This window comes from Sminthopsis crassicaudata, chromosome 2 (assembly GCF_048593235.1).
Source record: "Sminthopsis crassicaudata isolate SCR6 chromosome 2, ASM4859323v1, whole genome shotgun sequence".
In the NCBI taxonomy this organism is placed as follows: Eukaryota; Metazoa; Chordata; class Mammalia; order Dasyuromorphia; family Dasyuridae; genus Sminthopsis; species Sminthopsis crassicaudata.
The window spans coordinates 594789070-594815968 of NC_133618.1; the positions used below are offsets into that span (position 1 = coordinate 594789070).

Below are 26899 nucleotides of genomic sequence, written 5' to 3' on the forward strand. Positions count from 1 at the left end.
TAGTTGCAAGTTTTTATGTTTTGGGCCATTGTCCCATAAGCATTTTGATCTTTGGATTCCCCTTCCCTAATCTTCTTTTTCAGTCCAATCAATCTATCACCAAACATTAATTAAGCAGAAGGCTATTTGCAGGACCTTATCTTAAGTGTGTTTAGGGATACAACACAGAATACAATATAGTCCTTGCCTCAGATTTATAGACAAATAGGGGAAATAAAATACAGGAGTACCCCACCTTCCAGAGATAATAAACAAGATCAAACATAATATGGCTAAATGTCAAATGAGCTGCAGAGAGATGACATGTTGAAGGAGTTTAAAACAAGATTTTTATCATAGGCTAGAGTAGTCATAGAAGGAGAAGGTCGGATTTGGTGTAGTTAGGTCTCAAAAGATGGAGGAGGTGAAAAGGAATGCTAACTGCTTATGGGAGAAAATTGTAATGATGTTGTCAGTATGGATGATCAATCTGGCAGCTAGGGTCTGTGTTATCATGAATTAACTAGAAAATTAGTCTTGAAATATTCAAATAAAATCTTTCTATACTACCGCCTCAATTCATTGTATTTTTTTCCAAAACTTGGGCACAGTTACAAATGACCCAGTTGATATCAGATTGAACCATACTCTTATTTTCTTTTATTCTTGACTATAACATTAACATTTTGATATAGACAAAAGCATGAAAGTTTTTTCTCTCAAGGAGTTTACAATCTACAGAGAATTAAATATCCTTTTATTTCACTGTATAGGGGACTCCCAGAAAATTCTTTCGACCAATTCAGATCAGCACTTTTTTTGGGGGAAGGTCAATTTGTAGTCTTAGAGAGTAGTAGGAGGTTATGTAACTTGTCCAGGATCATGTAGACAATATGTGTGAATGCTATTCAGTCACTTCAGTTAAATCCAATTCTTTAAGACCTCATTTGGGATTTTCTTGATAGAGATACTTGAGTGGTTTGCCATTTTTCTTTCTCCAGCTCATTTTATTGGGGGAGGAAACTGAAGCAACAAGGTTCAGTGACTTGTCTAGGGTTATATAGCTAGTAAGTGTCTGAAGTTGGATTTGAACCCAAGGCCTGGAACTGTGTTACTTGGCTGCTCTGTATGTGTCAAAGGTGATATTTGTACACATCTTCCTAACTCTAAAGCCAGACCTCTATTCACAACATTATATTGTTTATATTTGGGTAAAAAAAAACAAACAAAAAAACAACAATCTGGAGATGGAGGAAAGAACACTAGCATTTGGGGGGAAGGGATGAAGAAGAACACGAAGAAAAGTCTCATGTAGAAAGTATCACTTGAGTGATTGTCCTTTGGAATAAAAGATGGACGTTTTAAGAGGGAAAACATTCTAGGCCTAGAGGAACAGCTTGGGCAAAAAAGCTCTCCACAAACAAACATTCTCATGGAGATGGGAAATGGAGTGTCATAGATAGACAATAATAAGTTCCCCAAAGACAGGTTGTCCAGAATATAGATTGCATGAAGAAAATAAATATGAAATCAGCTCAGAAATATAGACTGGAGACATCTTGGAAAGAGTTTTAAATATTGGAGAAATTTGCATTTTATCCCAAATTGCAAAAATGACTCAATGAAGGTATTGTGCCCAATTCCAATTCTTTAACAAGGACCTAAGATTTTGCAACAGAGTTGTTAGGAAAACATCCTTTGGTTCCCCATCACTAGTTTTTTTTTTTTTTTTTTTTTTTTTTTCAATTGGGGAATGGTTGAACAAGTTGTGGTATATGATTGTGATAAAATACTACTGTGGTATAAGAAATGATGAACTCAATGATTTTAGAAAAACATTCAATAAAATATATAAAATAACAAAGAGTGAAATGAGCAGAAAGAAGAGAACATTATATATGGTAACAGCAATATTGTTTTGAGAAATATAAATAGTTTTATATAGAATAAATAGTTTTGACTATTATAAATACCCAGATTAACCATAAAGGACATATGAAGAAAGACGATCTATATCCAGAGAAATAACTAATAAATAGAAGTGTGTATAGAACGGTTTTACATGCAAATATGTACGTGTGTGTGTGTGTGTATGTGTATTTGCGTCTAATGGTAGCCATCTCTGGGGTTGGAGGGAGGGAGGAAGGAAGAAAGAAAAAAAGAAATTTACATAATAGTTTTATTATATATTTAAAAGGAATAGAAAGTTATACATTATAGACTTGCAATTTCATATTCAATTATCCTTTAAAAATTATGCTATGTATTGGAAATACTTTATTTTTCCATAAATTAAATTTTTTTAAAAGCTGTTAATGAAGTCAAAGAGCTCACTTTAATATTGCCCTGTTTTCACTACTTGATGTCACTGTGTTGTCACTACTGTACATGCTTACATCAGAATCAGCAAACTTCAAACTAGCATTGTGAAATTCCTCAAAGGTTGGAAAGCCCAAGGCTGATTTAACTGCTAAAAATATTTTTAAGTCATTAGAAGCCATAATTTCTTGGTTATATGTATCTAAGTTGCCAGTATTATGATTGAGACAGAATTTTTAAATATTTTTTTCTTTGGGGTTTCGTATTCTCCTTTTTATCCTATTTTGCATGCAATCTGTAAGCTACAAAGAAAATGTAAGCCTCTTGGAAATATAAGTTGCTTCAAAGGAGTTTTGAGAGACAACAAGATGCTTAGATTGGCTCTTTGCATAATCTAGGAAAATAAAATTAGAAGAAGAATTTACAGGTACTCTTTTTAAATTTTATTCCCCACAATTACATGTATTTTTTTAAAAAAAGTTTTGAGTTCCAAATCCTATCTCTCCCTCTCTGTCCAGCCCCCTCTCTGAGACAGTAAGTAATCCAGTATAGGTTATATTTTCAGTTACTCTTACACAATACCTCACCCTCCAGGCATACCCAAGTCAATGAAAGCATGTTTCATAAAACAATCCAACTGCTTGTGATTTGGGGAGTGTGAGGAGCTTCTGCTATGGAACTTAATCCATCATTGCAGATGGTACTTCATTTCTGACTTGGAACCCAAGTTTTAGAGAGTTGCCTGGGGGCCCAGAGACATAAAGCAATTTGCTCAGAATCACACAACTGGTTAATGCCAAGCAAGATTAAAATTCTGACTTTTCTGACTCCAAGCCTCTGGCAGGCTGCAATTAATACGGTATTATAATATGTCTTTGAATTTGTCTTCTTTTGGTGGGTGAATCTTCTGGGAACAAACTTTTTTCTCTTGCTCAGCCAAGTCATGGTATTGATAGAAGAATCATTGAACTGGGAATTAGGAGGCCTAGGTTTTAGTTCTAGTTCTTGGACTAATTCACTATGTGACCTTGGAAAAGCCACTTAGCCATCTGTGACAATGAGGCTAAAAATAGCTGCTCTGTTTACCTCAAAAGACTATTGTAAGAATCAAATTTGAAAGTGATTTGGTGGTGGTGGTGGGAGAAACCCAAAATACTTGGTTAAATTCAAATCATTACAGAATTAAGAAGTTTAATAATTGGGTTTCCAATGACTTTCCTGCTTCATCATTATTCCCTTCTCTTCTTTGCCCCAATAATCAATCCCATTTGACAGAATAGCTCAAAAAAGAGAGGACCAAAAGAAAAAAAATCTCCTCCCCCCCAACATCTATTCCCAAATAAGCCAGGGAGGTCCCAAATGGGAAATTTGGAAAGGGACCCAACAATGACTTAAGAGCTCACTTCTTCCAAAGAAGGGGGTAGGGGTGAGGGATAAAAGGAGGAAAGAAAACTCCCAACAAGCAAAAACCAAACTGGAATTAAGAGTACAGTCAGGGAAATGAAAAACAGTACTTTGGGGTCTCGGCTCTTCCATCCAAAAGGGAACCAATTCCAGCTACATCAAAGCCCTGCCTGTCAGATTTTCCCTAGACTTATTGGGATCTGTCCACCCCTTCACAGGGAGGTCCGTGCCAGTCCATCTTAGCAAATTGATTTGAGCCCTGGCATATAGACTGAGGTGCTTTAAGGGCCAAATATATTTCCAAGTTCTTCATGCACGTGGCCTATCACCCTGCCAAAGCAGACCTCTTTTCAGCAACACATCTTCCACTGGCCAGGCAAGTTTTCCTATGTGTACATAGAAAACAATAGTATCATTGGATTGTTAGATAAAAATAGACTAAAATTAAAGTCAACAAGCATTATTAAGCTCTTACATTGTACTAAATTGCAGGGGGTGGGGAAGGGGGGAGAGAAGAGGGGAGGGTATTATGAAGAAAAAAAACCAATCCCTGCCCTCAAGGAGGTTATAATTGAATGGAAGTATAAACAACTCTGCAATTAATAAATCAGCTAATAAGTGGTTATAAAATGCCTACAGTGTGCCAGGCACTGTTCTTAATCAGCACAGGAGACACACACAACAAAAGGAAATAAAACACTTCCTGCTGCCCAGCAAATGATATTCTAATGGTGGAGACAATTATGGAAATAACTATGTACAAATAAGATGTAGACTGGGGGGGGGGGTGTCGGAATTACAGAGGGAAGGCATTAGTATTAAGAGGAGCCAGATAAGGCAGAAAGTGGGATTTGGATTGAGATTTGAAGAAAGTCAGAGAAGTTTAAAAGGTAAGAGGACGAAGGAGAGAATCCAGGCATAGAACAAAATCAATGAAAGGACATGAAATGACAAGATGAACCATTAATGCTATCTGACCTTAATTTCTAGCCTCATTTTGTGCTACTCAGTATGTTTTCCTAGCCATTTTCTGCTGCAAGTTGCCCCTTCTAATTCCTTATTAGGTAGTTTTTATTCTGTTCATCTTATAGAAGAAGAGGCAAGGTCTAGATATGGCAAGGTTGGCTGATGACAATGTTAGAGTCTAAGGCTCTTGGTAAAAAAAAAACAAAAAACAGTACCATATTGCCTCTATGGTTCAATGGAGTGATTAGACCACTGGTCACTTTTGGAAAAGATGGGACACTGATTATAGCAAATCTGAGAGTTCAGAAAGCAAATTCGAGTAGTGAGAAAGATAAATTCATGGAATGGGGAAATAGAAGGAATTTTGGAATGTATTGGAACCAACCTTGTTTCAATAATTTAATTAGAAAGTGCCATAGAAGAGACATCAAGAGAAATAGGGACTGGATCTGTGATTTACCAAGCTTTCATCTAGGTCCAATCTGATACACCAACAAATATTCAATTACTGTCTGTTAGGTATTGGTAGGCAAAATGGGAGATGGGGAAAGGTTACAAGACATGAGACATAGCCTTTATCCTCAAGGATGTTTATGTTTAATTGAAGGTATAAAGTAAAAATACATGAAAAAACTTTTGATTAGAGATTAGAATTTTATAATAATTAAAAAGGCAAATACAAACAATGTTAAAAGACTGTATTGGTTACAATGAAAATTTTTTTATGATTTCAAATGAAGGAAAATTCAACAAATATGAGTGTGGTCAGTGAAAATATCACAAATAATGAAGAGCCTGAGATTTGCTCAAAGATTAAATAGGATTTGTGTAAGCAGAAAAGTGAGAGAGCTTTTCTTGCAGAAGGAATAAGTAGCATAAAAAAAGGGAAACACCAATTGTAGTCTGGGATCAGGGATTAGACCAGTCTGACTAGGCAAGATTCTTGTGGGGAACCCTGGGAGAGATGAGGTTAGAATAGTAAACTGGGGCCATATTGTTAAGGACCTTGAATGCCAGGCTGAAGAGATTAGATTTTATTCTATAAGCAATAAAGGATTACTGAAAGTTTCTGAGAAGTGAAGTGACTGGTCAGAAGGAAAAAATGGCTCTGGTACCCTGTGCTGTATTCTTTGGAGAGTAGAGTATGGTTGTAAGGAGATCAACTTAGAATTATCACTAATAGTTTAGGCAAAGAAGAAAGGAGGACCTGAAACAAAATCAAAGTGAGAATAAAAAGGATATGAGGGGCATTCTAAAGAAAGAATTAATAATTCTTGTGAATGATTGAACAATGGAGGTAGGGATTGGTGATGGGGATAAAGGAGAGGAAGGTGAAAAGGAAACTTTACTTGAAATTTTAAAAATTGATAATTTATTATGTTTAACTTTATTTTTTTACCCTGTTTTCATTTTTAGTTCTGTCTCTGTCTTTGTATCTCTACTTCTCTGTCTGTTTCTTTGTATCTCTGTCTCTGTGTCTTTGTCTGAATGTGTCTCTTTCTCCCCTCTTCTTCTACCCTTTCTCCTCTTCTTCTACTCAAAAAATCAGCCTCTGAAACAAGGAGAAAAAAAGAGAAAAAAATTCAGCAAAACTATCCAATATTCAGTCTATCAGTATATGTGTTTCTGCAGTTATAGTCTCTGATCCCTGCAAAGAAGTGAGAAAGATACATTTTTCATCTTCAAGACCAAGTTTGGTCATTATAATTACACCATGTTCAGTTTTGCTATTTTTGTACTTTCCATTTCCATTATTGTTTATATTGTTTTCCTGGTCCTACTTACTTTGCATGAATTCATATATACATCATCCTAATAAATTTGTTAACAAAGTAGGAAAACATGAACATAAATATGCCACAAAGTAATTCCTCAAGCAATTAAGCAACTGATAGTTGATGCAATCATAATTTGTAATTTCTGTTTTGTTAAAAAGAATTCTTTAAGTTAAAAGAGTTCTTTAAGTTCAATCAAGTTATTCAATTCAATTCAATAAATATTCAATGCCTGTTCTGTACCAAGCACCGTGCTAAACTTTGGGGATTTTTTAAAAGGACAAAAAATAGTGCCTGTCCTCCAGCAATTTATAGTCAAAGTATTGCTAACATCTATTTCTATATTAATTTGTCTGATTATAATAATTTATAACATCTATTTGTGAGTCAAAATTTAAATTATTGGGAAACCTTTTTCTCCAGGGCAGTGGAATCTTAAGCCTCAGCATTTTTTTTTCTGCTGGGATATGTGGATTCTCCTTTTTGTATGTTGAAAATAAGTTTTGTTTGTTGATCAAAATCATAGTAATGATCACACTGCTGTTCCATCTTGGATTTTCAAGGCTATTTTATACTTTTCAATGTATTTTCTTCTATGACTTTCTCACCCCACACATACCTTGTGGGCTAGATTTTGCTATCTCCATTTTACATATGAGGAAACTGAGGATCAAAGATGTAAAATGGCTTATTCAAAGTCACAGATCTAATGCATCTTTGACACATAATCCACTGCTCTTTCTGAAATATATCACTTCAATTCCTTAAGGGAGACCTTGAAGTTACCTTAGGCCTTTAGATAATTCCAGGATGAGAGATTCAGGAGGGAAATAGATGAGAAAAACTCCATTCTGAGATCTCTCTCTCAAAAAAAACAAAAACAAAAAACAAAAAACAAAAAAAAACTCAACCCAGGCAATTAAATGCAGCATAAGAAAAACCAAAACAAAACAAAATACAAAACCCATGTCCCTGTCTTATGCCATATAAGTTTCTACTTCCCCCAGGTATTGACAAAATTGGGACTATACTGACTCTACGGCTTAATTACATTGGTGACAGCAGGAAGACAGAGACTATCTGGGCAAGGTGTTAAACCATAATCACTTGTGTTCACACTATGCCCGAGTCTTTATATTCCACATTTTCCTTTTTTAAAGTCCTACTAATTAAGGTGCTTTTGTCAGGTAGATGAGTAATTAAAAGAGCAGAACTTATAACCTTCAAGGCCCTCAGGAGTCTGAGGTCAAAAATAATGGTTTCATCCATGGGGACTAGTAATGTCAAGGAAACCAAGACAGGAACACTGTGACAGGGAAGTTTGCAGGTTTTTCAAATCTCCCTTTCTCTAATGTCTCTTAAATAGCCCTATCCATTTTCAGATTAGCCTCTACTGTCTAGGACACCATCAATTTGACTTCTTTCCAGACCCTGCAGCCCTATTGACTTCATCTGAGGGTCATTTGAGTTCAGGTCCATCTTTTGACTGAAATAGATCTGGGATTGCTGCTTTCAGAATGGTTTATCAGACTATCTACAGATTCATTGTCAGATAAAACCTTGAGATAAAGAAATGGAGTCATGGTGCTGGTTGGGGGATGGGTTGGGGGTGGGGTGACATGAGAGAAAGAGGACGTCCAAAGGTATCAGGATTCCTATTTCTTGTCTTTAATATGATCTCTTGTCTTTAATATGAATCTTCAATTTTGTTGGTCCAACATATGCTGAGTATTTAAGACAACTGCTATGCAAAAAGCAGTGACATTAAGGAGCCTTATTAACACTCCATCAAATTAACAATATAGCTCTTAATGCTGTTCCCTTGAGTGTCATGTGTGTTTTTCTTATAATATTGGCTGATTCTTCCTGGCATTAATGAGGTAGGTTAGTGCCAAAAATATTCAAAGGAAAATGGAAAGGCTCTGTCTTTACAGAATAATAGATGGAGAATATCCCGAGGAAGGAGAGAGAAAATGGGTTGGGCTTTGAAGCTCTGTTGTTATTTCTTTATGGATATGGGCCCCTGATTTTGCAGAAAGATATGGATATGTCATGGCTACCTTAAAGATGTGGGGGAGAATTTAAATAAGGTAATAATTTCAACAAAAAACCTTAGTCCTTCTTAGAAGAGTACTAAACAATAAACCTTTTGAGGCTCATTTCTAGGATAGATCTTACTTTTAAACAATCCCTTCATTTTTCAAAAGCCTTTGGAATTTCATATTTTTTGGGGGGGAGTTTGTTTACCATAGAAATCTATTTGGGCTTTTAAGTTCGTCCTCTGGATGAGAATTAATGGGAATTTGAATACACATTTAATATTTATATTTTTCCTTCTTGTGTGTTTGGATTTGTGTATAGGATTTTTAGAGGATGAAGGACAATCATTGTCATGTGGCATGAAATATTACCATCAATCAGGAAATTGAGAAGACCTCATCTCACTCATACTGTTATATATTTATGTGACATAGTATAATCTGTATATCTTCTCCAATTTCTATTTGATATCTGTTTGGATAAATGGGTGTATTCATTATTCACTATTTGTCTTTTGGGTAACTAACATTTCTTGGTAAGGAGTAGTCAAGCCCATGAATGCAAGTCTGTGGTATCTTCCTCCTTTAGGGAATCAGAGAAGCTAGCAGACTTTTTCTTCCTTTTTAAATTTTTTAAATGTTTTTTTTTAAATTTTACTAGTATTTTATTTTTCTCAAATACATGCAAAGATAGTTTTCAATATTCATCTTTGCAAAACTTTGTTTTCCAAAATTTTCTCCCTCTTTCCTCTTCTTTTCCCTCCCCAAGACACAAGCAATCCAAGATAGGTTAAAAATGTTCATTTCTTCTAAACATATTTCCATATTCAGCCTGCTGCACAAGAAAACAATCAGATCAAAAGGGGAAAATGAGAAAAAAACACGCAAACAAACACTAATAATCACAAAAGGTGAAAATACTATACTTTGATTCATACACAATCTCCATAGTTCTCTCTCTAGTTGTGGATGGCACCTTCCAACTACTGGAATTACCTTCATTGTTGAAAAGAGCTAAGTCTATCACAAATGATCATCCACATAATCCTGTTGTTACTGTGTATAATATTCTTTTGGTTCTGTTCACTTCACTTATCATCAGTTCATGTAAGTCCTTCTAGACTTTTCTGAAATCAGCCTGTTCATCATTTCTTAAAGAATAATAATATTCCATTATATTCATGTACCATAACTCATTCAGCCATTCCTCAACTGATGGGCATCCACTCAATTTCCACTTCCTTGCCACTGCAAAAAGAGCCAGTTACCTGCTTCTTTCAACTTAAAAGTTATGCACTCAGACCAACAATATTTAGGGGGGCAGAGAGATATAATTCCAGCTTTACATATTCCTCTCTTTCAGAGGAAAACAGAGTTGCCAACCTCATGACCTCTTCCCACAGGGGAAGAATCGCAGTCTCCCTTGGAAATGTGTGGGTAAGCCTTTAGAGATGTTCACTCATGCCTCCCCTTAAGCTGCTCATCTATGTGTTTAGACATCTTATGTAGAAAAACATATCTCACACAGGGACATATACCTTACATTTACCTTATTGTACTCATAAAAATTGTTCTCTTGGATTTTCTCATTTTGATCTGCATCAGTTCTTGCAAATCTTTCCCCATTTCTCATACGTACTATTTTTCTTTTTCAGAGGTTGACTTAATGATAATGTGAAATATTATATTTAGATGTCTAGTGAGAACAGCCACCTTTAAAGCTGGCCCATCCCCCACAAAGAACTAAGAAATCATGCTTAATTGCTAGGGAGGATGTTTCTAAATAAAAATTAAGGGAGTCAATGTAGAAATCACTGGGCAAGTCACTTATTTGCTTTAAAAATGTTTGCTTCCCACCCCTCCCTTTGTCCCCTCCCCCCTCCACCTCATACACAAAAACTTCCCTTCCCCCTTTAAGGGCCCCTGCCTGGACTGTGGGAGGAAGGACAGGACATTCTCATATGAGGGGTTTTCTCTTCCCACAGTCCAGTGCAGAGGCCCTTAAATATTTCTCCTCTGGGACAAAAGGCTATGTTCAGGCCAGGTGCTTCCTTCTTTCCTTCCTTACTTTTCTGAGGGAAAAAATAAATGGATTAAAAAAAGAGAGAGAAAACATAACTTATTTTTTGGAAGAATGACTCTAAGATCATCCCTTCTAGCCAGTATTTAAAACTCTAGTAAATTGCAGCTTGTAAGAATGAGAAGGACAGCACCCTCCAAGCTGCAGACTTTTGAGCTAGCCCAGTTCTCCCACTAATTGGAATACCTTAGAATTTTCCCTTTGTTTCCTTTTCTGTAAAAATAAAGGAATTAAAATAATACCACCCCAAGATATTTGGGAAGCTCTTCTCTTGCTCTAACCTTATAAGTGAGGCAGCAAAAGAAGTATTATTTCTGCTTAACAGAGACTGAGCTAGGTTCTGAGAACCTCCACAATTTGTCCACAGTTAGTTGTGGTTGGAGCTGGGGCTCAAAACATTTCTAACTGAGACCAGCATACTTTCCACACAAACCACATTTAAGTTCTTTCCAGCTCTAATGGTTCTAGGAGTCTATAATTTGTATTCTTAAATGAATATTTAGATGTATGTATATGTGTATTTTTTTGAATCTGTGATTTCATCAGTACAAGGAGTTCCTGGTGTGGAAAATTCCTTGGACCAATGAAGACCATCAACTGTTTTGCCACTTTTAGTGATGTGACCAATATGTATCACAAATCTGACTTGGAGTCCGGCACTCTATCTCTTTTGCCTCACTAGAGAGAAAACCCCATGTTTTAGACATTCATTTTACAAAGAGCAGGTCTACATCAAGGAAGTGTATAAGTTAACTTTTCTCCTTCCTGCTAGGTCCTTTATTCTGTAAGGTTTGCTGTAAACTGGTCGGAGAGGGTCTGAATCTCTCCCCAAGCTGCTTTGGGAATTTCCTTGAGACACTTTGCTGGCTCAGTTCAGACATATTGTTCAGAAAGCTCTGCCCATATCTGAATAGACTAGCCAATTCCCTCTGTCCCCTCCCCCTACACGGATGCTATGTCTCCATGCATTGAGCCAGGAATGCTTCAAGAGCCACAGGGACTGTAATTCAAGGTCAACCTGACCTGTCTACATAGAATTACAATTATCAGGGATCTGTAAATGCCACCAGAGGCCTGTACTACTTGTAGAGATTGGTTTCACCAGTTTGGTTAGAAGAAAAGTTCTAATTGGAATGATTCCCAGTTCAGTGTGAATGAAATACTAGGCTTGAATCTAGCTTCAGCTAATAATGGTGTGATCTTGGACAAGTCACTTAACTGCTCTTTAAATTTTATTTCTTCATCTGTAGGATGGGTAGCACTTATAGAGAGGACTAAATGAAAAATATATGTGCATGCAAATGTGTGTAAATACATATACATGCACAATACATAGATTCTGTTATAATATATGCATAAATGCATACATGTAAATATGTATATATACATATATAGCTACATACACGCATATATATTACATAAAGATCTTAAAGTAGCATATAAATGGTAATTATTATTCTTAGACCCTTTTTGCCATTGTGTAAGGATATCCACCAAAAATGTGATTATTCTCAATGTATTAAGAACATACATGAGAACACAGGCTGAATCAAAAGGCTTGGGTTTGAGTTCTGACTGTCACTTATAAAAGTTACTTAAACATCCTGTGCCTCAATTTTCTCATCTCCTAAGTGGATAAACCTACTTCATAGGTTTGTCATGAATATTAAACAATCTAACGCATGTCAAAATACTCTGGAAACTCCACATTCCTGAACAGTTATAACAATGTTCCAACCAACGTATTTTTGGAACAATGTCTTCAAGCTGAGGTTGGATGGTCTCTGGTCAAGGATTTCATATAAGGAATTTCTGCTTGGGCATGAAATGAGATGGCCAGTGAAGTCTCTTTCAATTTTGAGATTTGGACATTCTATAACCAGCTCCATCATAAATACTATCTAGTCATTGCCCATTTTAAACCATGTTCCTGGACCAAATCATATTGCTTTGCTTAGCATGGTTTCTATTGAGCCAGTGAATGATGTTATGAGTATTCCTATTAAAAATAGGAATATATATTTTTGTATTTATAATATATATTATATATGTAATTCTTATTTTAGTGCTATGTGTGAATCTACAAAATAGATATGTGGTAGAGACCTTAAGCTCTCTTTTCAATTTGTGGTTAGATCTCAGACTAGAAATAGCAGGGGCAATGAAATCTTATTTCACCTATATATGCAATAATAAAATCTTCACAGGTAAAAGAAATCCAGAGAAATATGGGGAAGACTTGGATGAACTGATGCAGTAACCTAAGCAGAATGAAGAAGACTATATACACATAACTATAATAATGCAAAAGAAAAGAATACTGAATAGAAACTGAATGCTGGGTAATTGCCCCAGAAAACTGATGTTCTCCTCTTTGCAGGTGAGAGATAGAAAAGTATGAAGGCAAAATATTCCATATCCCATCAGACTCTATCGTTGTGTCATTAGTTTTGCTTAAATTCTTCTTATTATGAGAGAGGGCTTATTTGGTGGTGATGGTAGGTGTAGCTAAAAATGACTATGACATAGAAACAGAAGTCATTAATATTAAAAATTATTGTAAAAAAGAAACATCAGTCAAGTCTGAATTGTAATGTTAATGGAAAAGATAAAGTTCAACAATGAATCAATATTCTAATATCTCATTGCCTTAGTTTTGTGATGGAGAAGTGGACATTAGAAATTAAAAAGGGAAAGGTTGGGACAGAGGATCTTTATATTATTCAGCCAAAAGATTTCCTTAGAGCATTTCTGTAAACGTCAAGTCACTTGTATTTTTTCCATTAATGGAAGCTAACTATGAGCAATGGTAGATGAACAAGTACATTTTCTTTAAAAGTCAAAGGAAAGACTTCAATTTTGGGGGGGCGGGCTCTGGATCTTTAGAACTGTCATTGTTATTTTTTTCTCTTCTCTTCTGGGAATCCAGCATTGTGCCTTTACCATCCTTTTGCAGAGGTTCTGAAATCTCTAATTGGACAGATACTGAAACTTGAATTCCCATCTGAGTCACCACCTCCCTTAAATTCTCTTTTCTAAAGTAAAACCAAGATAAATTAAAAGCCTTTCAATGGATATTTGATCATCTTACCCTGCTGGTAAACATTTGTTGGCATGACTATCCTCCCTAACCACCATCACTATCACTATCAACAACCACACACTCTTCCCCTTCTTTTCATCTTTGTTTCCCCTGGAAGAAAATTAAATGGGTCAGTTGCTTTTGGGAATCAGTGCACTCCTTGAGCACAACCTGAGTAGTCATGGATCTTAGAAGCTTTGAGATAGAAGAGGCATTAGAAATCATCCAGCTTAATCCCATTTTACAGATGGGAAAGCTGAGGAGACCACTTGCTTAAGGACACACCTTTACACAATAGGGCTTTTGAATTCCTAGGATTTAAATGAGTATTTGTGACTTGGATTAAGACACTTTAGTGAACTGAACAAGTAATTGCTTTCTTTCTCTTATCCTAATATATTAGGATATAGATGCTTAGGACCTTGGAGAATCTGGCTCAGTATTGCTTTTATTAGTCCACTACATACTACACTCTCAAGAAATGCATACTGTATATATGTATATATCTTGCTTTAAAAGTGCTGGTGACATCAAAATGTCCATTAAATTCAATGATCTTCTCTCATCACTCCCCCCACCTTCCATTTCATGGAAAAATGTGTTGTACAGCCAAACATCTGTAGCCTTGGATATGTAATCACCCTCTGTTTTGTTTTGCTCTAGACAAAATGGTGGTAATGCAGAAATTTATGCCTTTGGAATCTGCGGCATTAGCTGTTGTAAATCAGTGTTTGGTGCCCAAAGGTAACAATTACTTCTCTCATTAATAGATTTCCCCAGCCTCGCTCATAAAACAACTCTGGAAATGTCTTCTGGGACAGGGTGGGGGAAGTGCTGGAGGATCATTAACAATCAACTACCCTGGGTGAACTTGGAGACTGGCTCGTCTCTCCCCAGAGTGATCAGCGGACAGATGAGAGAACCACACAGATGATGGGGCCACAAGCTCAAAAGTTGTCTAACCCTTTCCTCGAGGGGCCAGGATTGCAGGCCAAGCAGCACTCACTCCCTTCCCGTGTAAATCATTCTAGACACTGGGATTTGTTCAAATAAGGTTTTAAAGGGGCCAGGAGGAGATGTAGTGGGATAGAAGCTGGAATCTTACATAAGGCTAAAATGACTTAAAATTCTGATTCAGACTAAAACTTAGACTCAAAGTTCTAGAACTACTAGAGACCTCAGAGATCCTGGAACCCAATCCCAATAAGAAAGCTAAACTAGAGAGAAATGAGTTGCTCAAGCTCATAAGCTAGTTAATGGCGGAGGCAGTGATCTTGTTAAAGACAAAAAAAAATCAAATCAAGGAAAGATTTTAAAATATATTCTCATGAACCACTTCGGAGTTTGAGTTCTAATTAAGAATGTCTAACTCGATGCCTACTTCCTTCTCTATGAAGGATTTCCCCTAACTTTAATGAACAAAATCAACACTGGTATTCGTTTGCACTTGTATCCTCTGTAAAGTGGTAGCATATAGTAAGATGTTGTAGTCATGAGGATGCCTTGTAATATTCATGCAAATTAGTGTACATGTCTCCTATTTGCACATATTTGTTTAGTAGGATCATAGCACATGGTCTCACATAAGTTATTTCTGGTGTCTAGCCAAAACCTGTCACAGAGAGGTCAAGTAATGCCGCTGGGTTACCTAGCAAAGAAAAAGATACTGCTTAGTTCTTAGCTTCCAAGTTTGTGGGAGTGGGGAGAGGAAAGGAGAAACAGGGAATCTGAAGAAACTGAAGAGGAAAGAGACCACTAGATCTTGAAGCCCTGTATAATTAGAACTTTCAAATCGCAACTTTTTCTACTAATGTTATCAGTCTTTGACTATCCTCAGTGTGGCTCTCCCCTTGGTCCTCCTTAGTGCACCAGAAATAGAATGGATTTCTTCGGGGAAGGAGGGGAGAGAATTTATTGATGTCTTTTAAAAAAACATCAAAGTCATTTCCTAATTAATTAATGCATGAGTATAAGGTATTCCAAAAGTCTTAGTGCAATCTTAAGCTTCAATAATCTAAATAACTTTAAAGCTACAATATAATTTTTGGGGGATTTTCTATTTATTAAGTACCTACTATATGCCAGGCACACTTTCTTAACTAAGAAGTTATGGTTAAGCAAAGAAAATAAGCATAGTGGCCATGTCTAAAAGGGTGTACTTTCTTCTGCAGCTATGATCCACCATCTTTCTCTCTGCCAACAGGCACAAGGTAGGTAGGATTTATCAGTCTAATAAAGATGTGATTGGTCATTACATTGATCAGAACTCTGTAGTCTTTCAATATTTCTTTCCTTTACCATAATTTAGTTTTGTTTACTTCACACTTCATCAGGTTGAGTTCTTCAATAGAAGTTCACTACCAATTAAGATGAACAAAGCAAAATTAAGTGCAGAGTTGCCAATGAAACAAAATTAAGCACAGAGTACAGAGTTGCTGAGTTATCTAGTATTGACACTTGTGCTAAATTACTGTTTGTAGTGAAAGCCCTTTTCAAATTGTCACAGATTCCTGGACTAGCCAGTGCTTGTTTCCTCTCCATACTGTCTGGACCCATTTTGTGATATTTATCCAGGTATCATTCTGTCTTATTAAACCTCTTGTAGGTTCTGCACCAATGTCCATTGTTTTAGACACTCCATCTGTTTTCTCCATTAGCCCCTCCTTTGATGAGTCCCCACCAATGAAAGATTGATTAAAAATTCTGCACAAGTTTACAACATTCTAGTGTAGCACGTATACATCCATTGCCACCCCCTTATATATACCACCTTAAATTCTCTTTTTTGAAAAAAAAACTGTGCCAGGACAAATGAGAAATATAGGGCCATTTCTTTACAGGTCAGAAACAAAGTTTTCTAAATACTTTCTTTATGAAATTAGTTTGTATGGCAAACTGAAAGACCTATCCAAACACTGACAGGGAAATATAGACAGTCATGCAAAGTAGACACAAGATTAGTTTTAAGAGGTCTGCCTTGGCTGCTTTTCTCAGGATTATAATTCCATAAACACAATGAAAACTCCTAAGGAAGGTCCTTGGGAAAACATGAATGTTATTATTGATATTTTCATGTTTAAAAAACTGGTAAGATGCCAAAGAAAGAGAATGTTGCCTAATTTTTCCTAAGTGTCTAAAGCTATCCATGAAAACCAATTGAGTAAAAAGAAGCAACTGTTTGGTGGTTCCACCTAGATTGCAGTTTCCTCATTCTACTTTCCACAACAAGTAGATCATGACTCCAAACTCCAGCTTCAGAACATTTGCAGAGCCTTTAGTATCTCATGTTCATGGGCTCCCAATCCTAGGCTGGAGATATAATTTTTTCTACCCATGCAACATATATACATGTGTATATGTAGTTATATGTAATATGTATGAATATATACTTAACATATATATGTATGGGTGGGTATGGGTGTATATCTATAGTTATCTCTTCTACATCTTGGGGTTAGGGACATGTTGCCTTTTCCCCCATTATCCCTATCACTGGAAAAGTCAATGTAAAATTTTTTGGACCTCTTTTTGTACTAAAGAAGAAATTTGATTTTTTTCCTTTATATTTTATGGGGTATTTATAGTAGCTTATTATAAAAGTTGGGTGGCCTTTGTATATTGTCTGTGACTTCCTCAAAACTGCCCCCAAATTCCCATTAAATTTCTTATACAAACCAGTGATATATTAATACTGCAATGGGGAAAGGTAGGATGAGCAAGAGATAACATATTTCTATGGGTGAGAGAAAAATAGAGAGGGGGAAGGACAGACAGACAAAGAGAAAGAGATAGAGAAAGAGAGCTAGAGAGAGACACAGAGAAAAAGAAGGAGAGGAAGAGGGAGAGAGACACACACACAGACAGAAAGAAGGGAGGGAGAGAATTCTAGATAGAAAATGGCTTGAAATTTTGAGATTTATTGTCTTTCTTTGCCAGTGCTTCACGGGTCACATGACATGGTTTAATTACACTTAATGTTAAAGGTTATTCTACCTCTGGGATGTTTCCCAGCTTGAAGGTGCTTACAAAAAATTAATTCATTCGTAAAACAGAGTATCTGGTTACAACCTCATTTTTTTTTTTTTTTTTTTTTAGTGTTGGTGTTGGTGTGTATGTGTGGAGTTCTGAGAGGCATCTTAAGCTTACTGGGGAAAATTATCTGTTAACTTTATGGAGGTGTCAATTGAATGTTTCATCTCCAAAAGACAGATAGCCATCATGCCCAGGAGTTGGAAAAATTAAAAGGACCTTAGTAACATCTGATAATCAGTCAAGCAGATGAAGGCCAGTGCTGTAAAGGTAAAAAACAAAATATGTATTGGTTATACTTTTATTCTTTGGATTTTTCTGGAAGAGGTTATATCTTGTGGGTCCAAGTTAACATAGATGACTGGAGATGAGGGAATATTTTCATTTTAATTGAGAAATGTAATATTTACTTAAACAAGTAATAATAATAATTAAAATAATAGATAACATGTAAATAGTGTTTTAAAGCTTATAATACATATGTAATATAATGTAATGCCAAGTTATAGATGAAGAAATCAAGGCAGGAGAAGTTAAGTGTCTTAACCGTAACCCCACAGCTTGTAAATACCTGACACTGCATTTAAAGTCAAATCTTTCTAACTATAAGTACAGTCCTCTATCCACTGTACTACCAAGCTGCCTCTATATTTAGGGGACCAAACACAAAAGAAGGAGCCAAATATCAGTGATCCTGCTTATGGCATAATTCCATGTATCCATGATCTCATTTCTATTCCTTAATAATGCCTTTCCTAATGCATGCACACCTTTTTGTCTTGTATGACTTTGGGGGCCACAGATTTAGAACCAGAAGAGACTGCAGAAAATTGGGTCATCTAGCCCAATCTTCTCTTTTTTACAAATGAAGAAACGAAAACTTACAGGAATTTAGAATTAAAAACTAAGGTCACACACATCATGAATAGTAGCATCAGGTTTTGGAACTCAGTCATCTGACTTCCAATCCAGCATTCTTTCTACTGGACCAGCCTGTTTATTTGGTCTAGGGAACTCCTCCTATGGAAACTCCCTCTAGTAAAGTATATCAGAAGTCATGAGTAAATCATAGTCTTGGGAACTTGCCTGGTGAACTAAGAGGTGAAGTGTTAAGTTTATGTCAGAAGCAAGATATTCCAGACGTCAGTAGTACTGAACTTTTATTGACTATTCCAGAAAGCAGATCATCCATATTATCCATATATATATGTATATGTATATATTATATATAATGTATGTAGATATGCATTAACACACACTACATGTGTTATATGTATCAATGAACACATATGTATATATAATATATGCATTATATATGTGTGCATATGTGTACAGGTTTATGTGAGTGTACATGCATGTACATATGCATAATATAGGCGTTGTATATGTATATGAGTATATAGGTATATATCTATGCATGTATATGTATATGTGCATATGTATACAGGTATGTATATATATGTATGCATACATATATGAGTAAGTGTCTGACAGATAAGGAAACAGAGATAGTGAGAGAGAGCGATAGAGAAAGAGAAAGAGAGACAGAGACAGAGAGAAAGAGAAAGAGAGAGACAGAGAATGAGTGAGAGAGAAAGAGACAGAAAGACAGAGACAGACGGGGGGGGGGGAGGAGGGAGAAAGAAAGAAGGGAAAAGAGAAGATCTCAAGGACACTTTTTTATTTGATTGCTGTGGGGTGAGATCTTGTAACCAGATGTGACACATTCAGTGACCAGTCTGTCAGAGCATCCAAAGGCCAAGTGGTCTACAAAAGCCAAACATCATCGCTCCTGTATTCTACTCACCATCGTCTGGCAGGGCCACTAGTGAATATTTTAGCCGACAATGACAAGAACAGGGCAGGTATTAAGAGGTCTGCTCTTCCCACAGCTTGGCATGGAGCCTAAATCCACTGCTACCTGAAATGATGCCAACCTGTTCAGCACATCTGAATTTACAACTAATCTCTTATTTACTATCATAGTATCTACAAAGCCAACACTTGTAATGGGTTTTTTTTTTTTTATTCTACTCAGTATTGTTAGGGAAATCTGCTTTTGCAAGCCTCAATTAGTTTATTTATTTATTATTTTTATCTGCAAGAAAAAAAAATAAAGAGGATTATTTGTGACATTGCTCATTTGGTCCCTTTCAGAGCCTTTGATATTCAGGGCAAACATTTAAGAGTTTCAGGTTTGGAAAGGGAAGGTTTGGGGGTGGGGAAAGAGCTCCCGAGATTCAGTTTGCATGAGGATTTTTCCAACCTGCAAAGCTGTGATGACATTCAATTTGACTATGAGTTACACAGCATTAAAAAGGGGGGGGGGAAGCAGTGCAGTGGTTAAAATCCAGACGCCCACAGTTATTTCTATTTGCAATGCTCTGGCCATGTGTGTAGTGATACATTGAATCACTTACTTGCCGGCTGAAAATAACATATGTCTGTCTCAAGTGCCAGAGGAAATTGTAGTGCTGATGAATACAGCAAGGATACATATTTAGAGAAAAGGAAAGAAATATGTTCTTTGTACAGCCTTTGTGTTAAGACACAAGTCTTCCTTTCTTCTCACACATAATGAATAGCAACAAAACCTACAGAAAGCAAATGTGCAATGGGGCAGGTCCACGGCTCTCCTTAGTGACTGGGTTTCTTGGGTGTGTTTTTTGGTCTAAAAATAAAGTTCTTTTGAATGCAGAACTTTGCTGTTATTTTCTGCTATTTTCAATTGACAACAAAAATTTGAGTGTATCAATGGTAAGGCATTGAAGATCATCTTTTTGTCAAATCTGTTTGACCTTTAAAAAAGGTTTTAAATCTGTTTGACCTTTAAAAAAAAAAAGCCTTTTGAGCAGCGTAGGATCTTTTGAAATCCCTGTACACAAACACTGTATTTCAGCCTTACCAAAGACAACTCACCTTAATGTAGTTCCAAACCTAGCATTCCTCCTTTCAAGAAACTTCAGTGGCTCCCTAGTCTTTCTAGAATACATACAAATGCCTTCCTTTGGCAACCAAAATCCTTCACAATCTGTCTCTAGCTTGTTTCCCAACTAATTTTGGATTAACCAAACTTCCCCTCCCACACACATACACACTGAGTTCCAGCCAAATTCTTCTACTTGCTATAACCTGTACAAGATATTCCACTTCCCACTTTTCTTCCTTTGTACAGGCTGTCCCCCATCTCTATAATATATGCCATCCTCACCTCTCAGACTCTTAGTATCATAAATGTCTTTAAAGTTCAAATCAAGCAACTCCCGGGAATCAAGGCCTTTCCTGATATTCCAATTATTTGTATCCTTGCCTCCTCTCTGCTCCCAAGGAAATCTCAAATTACTTTGCATTTTGTACCTTTTTTTGGTATTAACTTTTGAGCACACAAAATGTTCCCTCATAGACTGTGAGTTCTTTGAGTGTAGGGGCAATTTCATTTGATTATCTTCTTATGCCCAGATTCTTACATACTCTCTAGGAAACCCTTGATATATATTTATTGAATGAGTGAATATAGTACTTAACAATTCACACATATTTTTTTCTCACAAATATCCTGTAAAGTAGGTAGGAATTATTACCTCCCATTTTACAGATGAAGTAACAAAAGCTCAGGCAGGTAGGTGACACAGTTGATAGAGTGCCAGCTCTGCAGTCAGGATGATTTATCTTTCTGAGTTCCAATCTGGCCTCAGACATTTGCTAGCTATGTGACCCTGGCCATGTCGCTTAACTCTTTTTGAGTCAGTTTCTTCATCTGTAAAATGAGCTGGAGCAGGAAATGGCAAACTATTCCAGCATCTTTTCAAAGAAAACTCTAAATGTGGTCACAAAAAGGCATAACTGAAAAATGACTGAACAACAGCAAATAGTGACTTGTCTAAAGTCACACAGACTTTGGTAGATCAGAGACTCAAAGCTATAACTTGTGACTTCAAGTCCTCAGATTTCACAGATTTCTTATGGTGGATTATTTTAAAGCTCAAGTGTTTCTAAAATTCCAAAGCTATCTGTGCAAAATCACTTGGTTACAATTTGTCTTGGGGGCAGGAAGATTGAATTTAGTCAAACAATATTTTCAGGTTGTATCTCATGTGCAAATAATATGTTTTACTTTTTTATATTTTAACTAGTTGCTTTTGATGCCATTAGATATAGACTAAAAACTATTTTCCTGAATAATTTGATTTGAACATTACCACAGAACAAGAATTTAGAGGATTGAATTTATATATTAGGCAGGTGGTTAAAGTAGATAGTCTTAATGTTCCCTGTCAGCTCTAACTATGATTTTAGGACTTAGATATCTTCTATCTCCTTTCTTGCATGGTGTCCCTGAAAACTTTAAGCTAAACCCTAGACTGTTGATAGAAACTGAAAAGCCTAGCCTAGATGACATCATACCAAATTTTCAGATGACAAGATGTGGAGGAATAGCCAATATTTTCTTTTTTCTTTTCTTTTTATTTTTATAGATTTTTTTATTTTTTAAATACATGCAAATATAATTTTCAACATTCATCTCTGCAAAACCTTGTGTTCCAAATTTTTCTCTCTCCCTCTTCTCCCTCCTCCCCAAGACCCCAAGCAAACCAATAGAATTAAAACATATGCATTTCTTTTAAGCATATTTCCATATATCTAACAGAAATCAAACCAAAAGGGAAAAATATGAGAAGGGAAAAATGTAAATAAGCAAACAGCAAAAACAAAAATGAAAGTATTATGCTTTGATCCACATTCAGTCTTCAGAATTCTCTCTCTGGATGTGGATGGCTCTTTCCATCACAAGTTTGAAATTACCTCCAATCACCTCATTGTTGAAAAGTGTCAAGTCCATCACAATTGATCATCATATAATCTTGTTGGTGGATAACCAATATTTTAGATGACATCAGAATATGATAAATCTTAGCATATAGCAAGAACTTGGTAAATGGTTGTTATTCATTCATTTACTAGAACTTGAATATTGAACTGAAATTTAATAGGAATTGGTCTATGCATTATATTCAGTTGTTTTTCAGTCATATCCAACTCTTCATGACTCCATTTGAGATTTCCTTTGCAAAGATACTGGAATGGTTTTTCATTTCCTTCTCCAGCTCATTTTACAGGTGAAGGAACTGAGGCAACCAAGGATAAAGTGACTTGCTTACTGTCATGTTGGTAAGTATCTGAGGTCAGATTTGAACCCACAAAGATGAGTCTTTCTGACCCCAGGCTTTATCTGGTGTGCCATGTAGCTGCCTGAAATCATATATTATGTAAGTCCAAAAAGCCAGCTTCCCAAGTACCTGATGGAAGAATTATGATTAGAAAGCAATTTATGTGAAAAAAAAATTGGGGGATTTGAGTGAATCACAAGTTCAAGTTGAGTCAATGGGGTGATACAGCAGCTAAAAAAATAAAAAGTGAATATGAATTAAGACTTCAGAGTTTCCATGGTTTAGTATTGCTATTTTATATTGTGGACAGACTCCCTACACCTTAGGCATTTTGTTCAGTTCTGAGGACCACCACATTTTAGAAAAGCTGGAGAGTGTCAAGAGGAAAGCACCCCATATGGTCCAGGGTCTTAAGATCATACCATGAGAGGACCTATTGAAAGAACTGAGGAAGTTTAATCTGAGGAAAAGAAGATGTGAAGAATATGACAAACTGTCTTCAAGTATCGGAAGGGGATTACAGGACAAGAAGGATTAAAATTGTTTCATTTGCTTCTAGAAGACAGAACTCAGAGGATTGATGGGAAATTTGATAGATTAGATTTGATGGATGGAAAAGCTTCCTAGCTTTGGTTTATGGTAAGAAAAACAAAGTTTCTTCTTCGATGGAGGGGAAAAGGGCATCTTTAAGCAAAAGTTGGATGACTCTTTATTGGGGATATTGTCAAGCAGTTTCTTTTTTCCAGTTAGATTGAGCTAGATGACCTTTGAGGCTTCTTCTAACTCCAAGATTTGGTGATTCTCGGAAAAGTATCACTTAAGATAGTCAGTGATAAGGCCTTAACAAGACATGATCATAGTCATATCAGCTGTGTTCCTTCACCTTTCAGATAAAGTAACATTGATTTGAACCACCTTATGATCCAACTTTGATCCACAGAAGTGAACAGGGATTGTTACAACCATTGGCCTAAAAAACCCAGCCTAGAACTGAATTGTTAATTTAACCTGTTTTGAGACTGAAATCAAAGCACTAATCCAAAGTACTAACTAATTCTATGGACTGGCCAAATAATGATTTTGCTGACTTTAATGTGGAAGATAGCCTAAGGAACTATAAAACTACATGCAAAGAATCTTTTTGGAGAGAAAAAATAGAAATTTATATACTTTAAATCTTATTTTATAATTTGTTACCCAAGCAAAATCTATTGGTAACAATGTAGCTGCATGGACAGCTATACACACATATGTGCTTGGTTAACACATCTTTATTAATCATACTCCACTATATCTCTAGGAGTGATGTAGCTAGTTTAATATTATTAAAACCAAAAGAAAAATATTCATTAATTTCTCTAGATTATATTATAGTGACAGAATTAATTTTTCTAGGAGAGATATGAACTATAGGCATTGGGAATATGTTGGAGTAGATAATATTATTTATTGTTTTGCCATGAAATGTTTTTTATCCTTGAACATTTCCTTTAGAGAGAAAGGAGCCTGAAATGTAATCGGGGAAAATATTCAGAGATAATTTGAAAATGCAAAGAATGTCATTAGTTAGAATACAGTCTAGGATGGTCAAAGAAGATGAACAAATGGTCCTCAAAGAAGAATCGGAAACTATTAACAAAAATATGAAAAAGTATTCCAGATCACTTGTAATAAAATAATTGCACATCAAAACAATACTGAGGTATAATCTCATTCTCAGAAAATTGGTAAAGATGACAAAACATGGGAATAATTAATTTTGGAGGGATTTATGGGAAGATAAGCATATTAGTACATTATTGGTGGATCACAATCATTTTAGAAAGCACTTTAGAATTATGCATACAAAAGACTAAAATGTCTATACCATGCTCAGAGACCCATAACTAGGTTTTTGTCTCCCAAAGGACATCATTGAAAAGAAGGAAGTTTCCATATACCTCAAAATATTTACAGCAATACTTTGTGTAATCTCAAAGAATTGGAAAAGAAGTAGGTACTATTGTTCCAGGAATGTCTAAGTAGATTGCGATACATGAATTTGATAAACTTACTGTGCTATAAGGAATGGTGAATATGATATCTATAGAGAAGCATGAAAAGATGTGCATGAACTAATGCAGAGAAAAGTAAACAGAGCCAAGTGAACAATGTACATGACTACAACAATGTAAATAGAAAGAACAACCACAAAACAATAAAAAACAAAAAAACAAAAAAACTAGTGTTGTGAAATTACAAAGAACAAGCAATTAAAAAGATCCCTTTGTAGAGGTAAGAGGTCTACTGTGTCTTTTCAGCCTTTTAAAAATATCGATCAGTTTTGCTGATATTTTCTCTCATTATTCCTTAATAATATTGTTCTATGGAATAGGACTCTGGCAAGGTAGATGGAGGAATCGTAGAGGAAATTTTAGTTATACAGGAAAACAAGAGATAGCAATAAAATTTATTTTAAAATTGTAAAGGAGAAAGTTATAGTAGGGGAAGGGCAATGTATTTGAAGATTGGAGATGGGAAAGCTGCACAAGGATCAGTCTGATGGCATTACCAACAATTTAGTTAGAGAAGGGATGAGGATTGAATGCCTTGGGAGACAATTGAATTAAATCACAAAGCAACTGTAATAGGAAGGGCTTGCAATTCTGGCTTTAAGATTTGGACCTTAACTCCAGCAGGTGAAGAGGGAACATGGGTAATTAGTGTCAAGGAGGAACATGAGAGGCAGGAGAGGGGGGAAAAAGCTAAAACGTGAGACAGAATTTTGAAAAGCTTAAACAACATGATAGATGAATGGGAGGAGGGCTAGCCAAGAGCAAATTACAATAGTTCAGCTGGGAGATGACTGAAGCATAAACTATACTCTTGGCAACAGACAGAGTTAAGTATCTTTCTCTCTCTTTCTCTCTCTCTCTTTTTTTTAAAGCAAAGGTTAAACAAATAATAATAACAAGATTTCGCTAATGCCCCAAGAGGAGCCAGAAAGGATAAATCCACATCAAAAAGAACACCCAGATTTCTAACCTGGGGCATAAGGTGTAGATGGGATGAATTAACCTCAATAAACCAGGAATCTGAGGAGGGCTGAGATTGAATGAAGAGACAACTCCAACTGTTCATTTGAAGGCATTAACCAATAAGGAGATGGAATAACAAGAGTTTGGAAAAGGAGAGCAATTCTATTGGCCCACTGGGCCCAGTAATTCATTTGTAGTATTATTATGGAGTAGAAAATAATACCAAAGTTCACATGTAAACCAATTTTTCATCCATGTAGTAGAAGGAACTTAGCTTTCTTGGATGCTATCAAATTATGCCCTTAAGCATGGGACCTGATAATTGCTTTGGATACCACAAATGCAAATGTGATTAATGATTTTTTTTTTGAAAGCAACAACAACTGGACTAGGCTGGATTAAATTTAAGAAAAAAATCATCTTAAAAACCATCTAAACCCCCACACAAAGAGCTCGGACATCTTTTTGGCCCAACCAGTGCTTCAAAAAGACAACAAAATGAATAGGCAATTTAAATTCTGCCTACTATTTCTTCTCAACCTTTGTCCCTTTCTTTATCTTTTTCCTTCTTGTCATCTAGCTCATTTCCCAAATCTTAATTACTATTTGAATGTTAATGACAAATAACATTAGATATCTTAAAAAAAAAACCCATTTCTTTAATTACTCTTCCTTGTAGCTTTCCCTGTTATGACAAGTTCTGCTTTGGATTTTGTCTTAATTTCCTTCAGCTAAAGGACTCCAAGATGGTGAAATGACTGAAGAATGCCTGTCAGTCAACAACTTCTTTAAAGAAATGGAGATTCTAAGAAGATAATTCTATTTATCCCCTTCCCCCTACCCCCCTTCTTTCTTCTTCCTTATACTGTGATCTTCTTTTGTTACTATATTGTATCTGTCTACCACACATTTTGTACTGGGTGTACTCAGAAAAAATTTATATTGGAAGAATCAGAGAAATTCCAGAGGGCTTTGGATAGCCCTTGGCCTCTCCTATACAAGAGATGCAAGAAAAGCCCTAGTGAAGAAATGCAGGGTGAC

The 26899-nt window shown here is 35.9% G+C and overlaps 2 long non-coding RNA genes across 3 annotated transcripts in view; one reads left to right on the forward strand and one right to left on the reverse strand.

The window, feature by feature from the left end:
- LOC141558465 (uncharacterized) overlaps window positions 1–18599 on the forward strand; it is a 97327-nt gene extending 78728 nt beyond the window's left edge. The window contains exons 5-7 of the long non-coding RNA XR_012487074.1: window positions 12770–12942; window positions 14308–14388; window positions 17740–18599. This is a non-coding gene — a long non-coding RNA (uncharacterized LOC141558465). The remainder of the gene's footprint in view (window positions 1–12769; window positions 12943–14307; window positions 14389–17739) is intronic.
- Window positions 1886–26899, reverse strand: part of LOC141558463 (uncharacterized) — a 234652-nt gene continuing 209638 nt past the window's right edge. The window contains exons 4-5 of one of the 2 annotated variants that reach the window (XR_012487064.1): window positions 6068–6220; window positions 1886–4088 (exon numbers count right to left, since the gene is read on the reverse strand). This is a non-coding gene — a long non-coding RNA (uncharacterized LOC141558463). The remainder of the gene's footprint in view (window positions 4089–6067; window positions 6221–26899) is intronic. The other variant, XR_012487057.1, reaches the window with a different exon arrangement.